At 41.0% G+C, this 6431-nt stretch overlaps 1 non-coding gene across 1 annotated transcript; it reads left to right on the top strand.

Moving 5' to 3' along the window:
* The first annotated feature begins 1671 nt into the window (after window positions 1–1671).
* LOC141603962 (small nucleolar RNA R71) lies at window positions 1672–1777 on the top strand. Its single transcript, XR_012525795.1, has one exon. It is a non-coding gene; the product is annotated as a small nucleolar RNA R71 (small nucleolar RNA).
* The last annotated feature ends 4654 nt before the right edge of the window (window positions 1778–6431 follow it).

Genomic DNA, 6431 nt, shown 5'->3' with positions numbered 1-6431 from the left:
CATCTGAACATTTATATTTGTGCAATTAAACTTGGTCAAACCAAGTCTCTTAGCAAGAGACAGTGGTAAGACACTCACGCTAGCGCTAAGATCGCATAACGCGTTATCAATTAAGTGGGTACCAATGTGACACGGAATCGAGAAACTACCCGGGTCTGACGGTTTGGGAGGTAACTTATTCTGAACTAGGGTCGTCCCTACCTCGGTCAAAGCTACCGTCTCATGATCGTTAATGTGCCTCTTACGTGAAAAAATTTATTTCATAAATTTAAGGTAAGAGGGTACCTATGTCAACAGCTCGGCGAACGGAACGGTGACATGCAAGCTTTTCAGGAGTTCGGCAAATTTACCGAACTGTTGATTAGCCTTTGTGTTCTGTAGTCGCCTCGGGAAGGGTACCGTGATGGGTATCTCGAGCCCCTTGTTCCTCTCTTCCAACGTATCAGCTGGATCATGCTCTACATCCTTCGATCGAGACTTCTTTCCTGTCGAACGGGGTCTATCAGGCGATATTTCACTCGATCGAGCACTAGCAGGCTCTCGATCGAGGTCTTCTTTATCAGCATCACTCAATCGAGCAACAATATCACTCGATCGGGCAGAATCCTGAATAAAATCACTCGATCGAGCTGTTTATGTTACTCGATCGAGCTGTTCTTTTTCCTGGTCACTCGATCGAGCAGAAATTCCACTCGATCGAGTCCTTTCTTCAGCTTTTTCACTCGATCGAACTCCTGAAATCAGTCGATCGAGTATCTTCTTTGTCGTCAGCTCTTTTTCATCAACAGTACACTGTTCATTAGCAGTAATTACCTTCCTCGGGTCTGATTTCAACAATTCTGGTCCCTCATATGAACGATCGCTTCTTAGATTTATTAAATTCACCGTCTCGTGTGGATTCTTATCAGCTTGTGACGGTAAATGACCCTGCTTCCTCGTGGATTGGTTTGCCGCTAATTGGGCAACTTGAGTTTTAAGTGACTTGATGGATGCATCTTTCTGTTGGTCACTCAGTTGTCATTGCTTTGTCAAAGACTGTAACATCGTCCTCAACTCAGATAACTCGCTCACCCCACCTGAGGATGATGCACCGTGATTAGGTCTAGGAAAGAAATGAGGCTTCTGAAAGCCTTGTTGAGCCTTATGAGGAGGGACATATGGCTGCTGCTGCGGAGGAGGAGGGGTAGGATTGAGCACATTTTGACTTGTCCACCTCAAATTGGAATGGACTGCCCCTTGGTTATTATAATAGGAAACCCCTCCTTGCCTGTATTGTTGAAAAGCAAGGACCTGTTCCTTCTCTATAAGACAACAAACAGCAGTATGACCGTCGTTGCTCCCACACCTCTCACATGTGACGGTCTCTCCTCTAGTTAGCAAATGGACCGTCTGAGGCTCCCCAGCAGAATGCAGCTCCAATTTATCAAAACGAGCATTCATGGCTTCCAGCTAAGCCACGACTGCCTTATCAACCGCATGAACTGTTCGAATACCATCCCTCGGGTTCCCATACTCGGCACAATGGGTCGCCATCTCCTCTCCTCAATAATCGCCCATCCCTTATCATCATCGGTATTCTTTTGGAATCTTCCGTTGGATGAGGCATCAAGTATGGCTCTGTGGTCATCGTACAACCCATTGTAGAACTGATTGGACAGAAACCACGGATCAAAACCATAGTGAGGAAGAGACCTCGCCAACCTCTTGAACCTGCACCAAGCTTCATAGAAAGTTTCATCAGGTGCCTGCTTGAAACTAGTGATCTTTGCCCTCAGCTGATTGGTGCGCTGCGGAGGGAAATATCTCTTATAAAAAGCAAGAGCAAGGGTCTCCTAGTCTGTGATCCCCGCGGCCGTACGGTCCAAGTCAGTCAGCCACTCCATGGCTGAGTCAGTCAAAGAAAAAGGAAACAACATCTCCTTAATCTTGTCTTGAGTTACCCCCTTTGTGGCGGGGATAGTAGAACAGTAGTCCGTAAAGACCTCCATATGCTTCCTCGGGTCTTCACCTGCCACACCTCTAAATAGATTTCTCTCCACCAGATTGATATAGGACGGACGGATGTCAAAAGTATTCTCATCCTCAGTCTGGAGATTGAAACCTTTAGGAATAGATGATGCTTTAGGCTTCGAATGACTTGCAATATTCGACATCTTTACTGGTTGGTTTACAGAACTGAGACTATCTTCTACTAAAGATTTATCTTCTGTAAATAGGAAATGCTGAAGTTCGGGTTCGAAAGTACTCAAGTCTTCTTTTCGTGATTCTCTTTGCAGACGGAGTCTATGCCTGAACAGTCTCTCTGGCTCAAAATCTGCTGAAACTAACTCCAACCTGTTTGACCTGGGAATACACAACAATAAAAGAAAATAAATAAGAACTGTCTCAAGGAATAAGCATTCCTTGAGACGGAGAAAATAAATGAAACAAAAAACAAATAGGGCAATTGCCTCCCCGACAACGACGCCAAAATTTGACATGGCAGTCGTATACCTATCAAAAATAACTAATTAAACTAACTATATAGCTAGGGAAGTCAGGTCGTGTTGGGGTTGGTGTCCTTAACAGTTAGTGCAAGGACTTATAAATCTCTAAAAGGCTCAAAGGGCATACTTTTGGTATTATTATCAGTTGATCCACGTTTATCAATAACGGTTGGCTTGCTAGATAAGTTTGACGTTATTGTCATACAGATGGCGGTGATCAACTGGTCCCTAAAAGTCACACCTATAGGATACGTTTGAGAGATGTGACAGTATGAAAATACTGTCATGTAGATGCCAAAATTGACTAACCAGTTAGTTCGAGTTATTTGACTAATAATAAGTCAAAATGTGATGTTGAGATATGTTATTTAATACGGATTAAATAATAATGGCTAAGGCGAATTAAGCAGTTAATTCGTAAATTGAATATAAGCGTTTTATATTTAATTAAATGTATATTGAATATAATTATACAATATCGTCTTTGTCGGACATGTATTAATGTTTCAACTAATCCGTATTATTAGTTGATGCTTTAATAACCGATAACCGATGACGATTTATAACAAAACCGCGTCATATACATTTTAGCGATTTACGAACCGGACCATGAGCTAATTCAAAAAGGAAGTGGAAGCCCACTTCCCAAGGCCCCTCTCGGTTTGGCCGAGATTAGGAGAACAAAAGGAGAGCTTCTCCTCTTGCTTAACCTACTAATGATTAGTGAAAAACAATTAGGGTTTCAGTGCAACTTTCTCTGAAATTCCTAGATCTCACATCGGTAAAACCTCACAATAGCTCTCTCGATATTGCAAGTCAATTAGAGAGCACTTCTAGCACAAGGGCATAGTCTCAGACGGTCTTGGGTGCAACAATTAGGAGGGAATCTCTGTTGATTTCTGTTCTTTACGCCGCACTACAAAGGACCCGAGGTTGATTCTTTATCTTTGTCGTTTCTATATTGTATTTCGTTTATGACCATATTTCACATGTTAAATTTACGTTATAGTCCTAAATTTAAAGGGTCTTATACGGACATTACCCCTCAAGTGGTATCAGAGCGAGGCCACGTAAATTTTCATCGTGATTTTTCATAAATCGATTTGAAACGATTTTTGTTTTGTCTAAAAATCCGTGCGGCAGCAGTAATTCTCACGGCAGAATTTTTTTTGTTTTGGCTGTTGCGGTTTTAAAACCGTGTCTTGTGTTTACACGGATGTTTGATTTTGTTTTCGTGTTGATATTATGCATATTGTTATTTTACACGATCATTATAGCAATATGTTAATGTCTTGCAATTTGTAGAATTGATTTTAATCAGTTTTGATCAAAATTGCGTTTGTTTTGTTTCGTCAAAATAGTTTTCACGAGGGTTTTGCATTTCCAGAAATTTTTGTACTCGATCGAGCATGTTTTTAATCGATCGAGTGGTTTTTCTGTCTTGTTTTTACTCGATCGAGTCCTTGCTGCACTCGATCGACCACTTTTAAAACCCTGACTGCTCGATCGAGACCTCCTCGTACTCGATCGAACAGTGTTGCTAATAAAAGTACTCGATCGACCTCCAGTTTAGTCGATCGAGCATTTTCTGTTTGGCAATCCTCTCGATCGACTAGCAGTTCAGTCGATCGAGCTCTTTTATTCCTCGGTCGAGCACTTATGTCCCTGGATCGAGTGATTTTTGGTTTGGCAGCTTTGAAAATTTATTCTTTTGTTTTAAATTTTCTTTTGGCCTTAATATGTACTTTATACGGATATTGTACACTCGCTATGATTGTGAAACGGTTCACACACGTACCATTAAGTTATTTTAAAGCGTATTTAAAGTATCGGATTGTATTAGATTAAAGTTAAATTGATAGAAGCGGTTTTATCACATGAATTTTAATCATTAAAAGGTGGTTTGGATAATTTAACATGATTACGGAATTATGTCACGAATAAATTTAATTTAGTTGATGCATTTTCTTTTATCGTTGATTTGAATGCTGTGAATGATTTATATTACGTATTTATTTATTTTACAAACGGTTGTAACTTAGTGTGGCCTTAGTAGAACGTGTTACCGTAATGATGGAACACGGTCTTGGTTGTATTTTGAGATCTCGTATCTCCGTTTTGGAATTTTCACTTGTAATTACAGTTTTTAATTAGAATGTAAATAGGTTTATATTTTGTAATTTTAATTGTAATTTTTGAGAAGACCAAAGATGGAGACCGGATGCTCACTCCCGCTACATGGATCAAGATGGAACATCAAGACAAGCTTCTCGGGTCCAACGGTGGATTCCAAAGTTGTTTTATGTTCTTTTTATTAGGATAGGCCACACTAGGAATTTTATTTACGTATTGCATTCTTTTATTTATTTTTCGCAACGATAATATGCATCATATTCCGCCTAAAAACCAAACCACCTATTTATTGCATGAAAACTGACACATATAGAGGTCACGAGTTAGTTTTCTTTGACATTCTTATGTCACATGATTTTAAGCCATCACCCAAATTAATTCATTCACGCAGACGCTAGTTATTCGTTCACTTAAAATGAATTAAAATTAAGTTGATGGGATCTTCCTCGTATAAACCAAAATTGAGAACGGACTTTATAGGTCAAACTCCAATGAGTCCCTTCTTCGTCGGTAGGCATAATATGACCCCTTCTACGTCGGGTAAGTTGGAACCGATTGACCTATTTTATCTCAACACTATGGTCACTCGTACGATCCTGTGATCATGGTGGACTATAGATAGGATTTACGGAAATCTATCGACCAAGAGTTCTTACGGAAGAATTAGCTAAACAGTTGGCTTATCAATTTACGGAAATTGAGTCTTGGGATCACTTGTATCATTCTTGAGGAAGATCAATTATGCAAGTGCTTGAGTCTACACGTTAAAATACATTTTAAATAGACTTAAATCACCTCGATGAGTTGCTTATTTCGTTTTGTTTTTCTTTCTTTTTCAGTGTAGATCACGAATTTTTAAACTGCTAATAACAAATGGTCTGTTCTACGATAACCCAATGCCAAGTGCCACATTGGATCGTGAGTCCCGGCTTCGGATCTTCATGAATCGGATGAATCGGTCCACTCGATCAAGAATGATGGATCAAACTTCGCGGACTGGGAGGCGGCATTACGGAATGCTGCCGCTGCTGACGGGAAGCTCAAATATCTATTAGAGCCCATCCCGGCAAACCCAGGTCCCACGGCTAGAGCTGCTGAAATCACCAAGTTTAATGATTTCTGTATGGAAGCGGGTGCGATTAAAAACGTACTCATTTTTGCAATGGAACCCAATTTGCAGAAACGCTTCATAGCCCATGGTGCGAACAAGATTTTCACCACGCTCACCAAGGAATTCTCGAAAGCACCGAGAATCGTGACCTATGAGCATACCACTCGCTTCTTTGATGCGAGACTCCAGAAGGGCCAACCGGTTAGCCCACACATTCTCAGCATGATTGAGAATGTCGAGAAGCTGGAGACCTTTGATTGTAAGATCAGCGAGAACATTGTGATCGACCGCATGCTTCACTCACTCCACGATGGTTTTTCGCAATTTAGAGCGAATTACTATATGAATGATTTGAAGAAAAGTCCCCATGAACTGCACTCCCTTCTCGTACGCACCGAGAAGGACATGAAGTTCAGTGGGAGCTTGAAACGGGATGTTCTCGTTGTGACAAACAAGGGGAAAGGTAAGGGCAAAGCTCGTGCAAACCTAGCGAGGGTAAACCAAGTTCAAGAAGTCGGGTTCAGGTAAGAGTGGGCCTGGTGAGTCGAGCACCTCATCAGGCGCGACAAAGAGCAAGAATGAAAACATGGAATGCCATCATTGCCACAAGACTGGGCATTGGAGGCGTACATGTCCTGTTTATTATGAGGACTTAAAGGCAGGTCGTGTTAAACCTGTTGGTATGTCTTCTTCTTCTTCTT

This window comes from Silene latifolia, chromosome 9 (genome assembly GCF_048544455.1).
Source record: "Silene latifolia isolate original U9 population chromosome 9, ASM4854445v1, whole genome shotgun sequence".
In the NCBI taxonomy this organism is placed as follows: domain Eukaryota; kingdom Viridiplantae; phylum Streptophyta; class Magnoliopsida; order Caryophyllales; family Caryophyllaceae; genus Silene; species Silene latifolia.
This window is presented reverse-complemented; position numbering and strand designations above follow the sequence as displayed.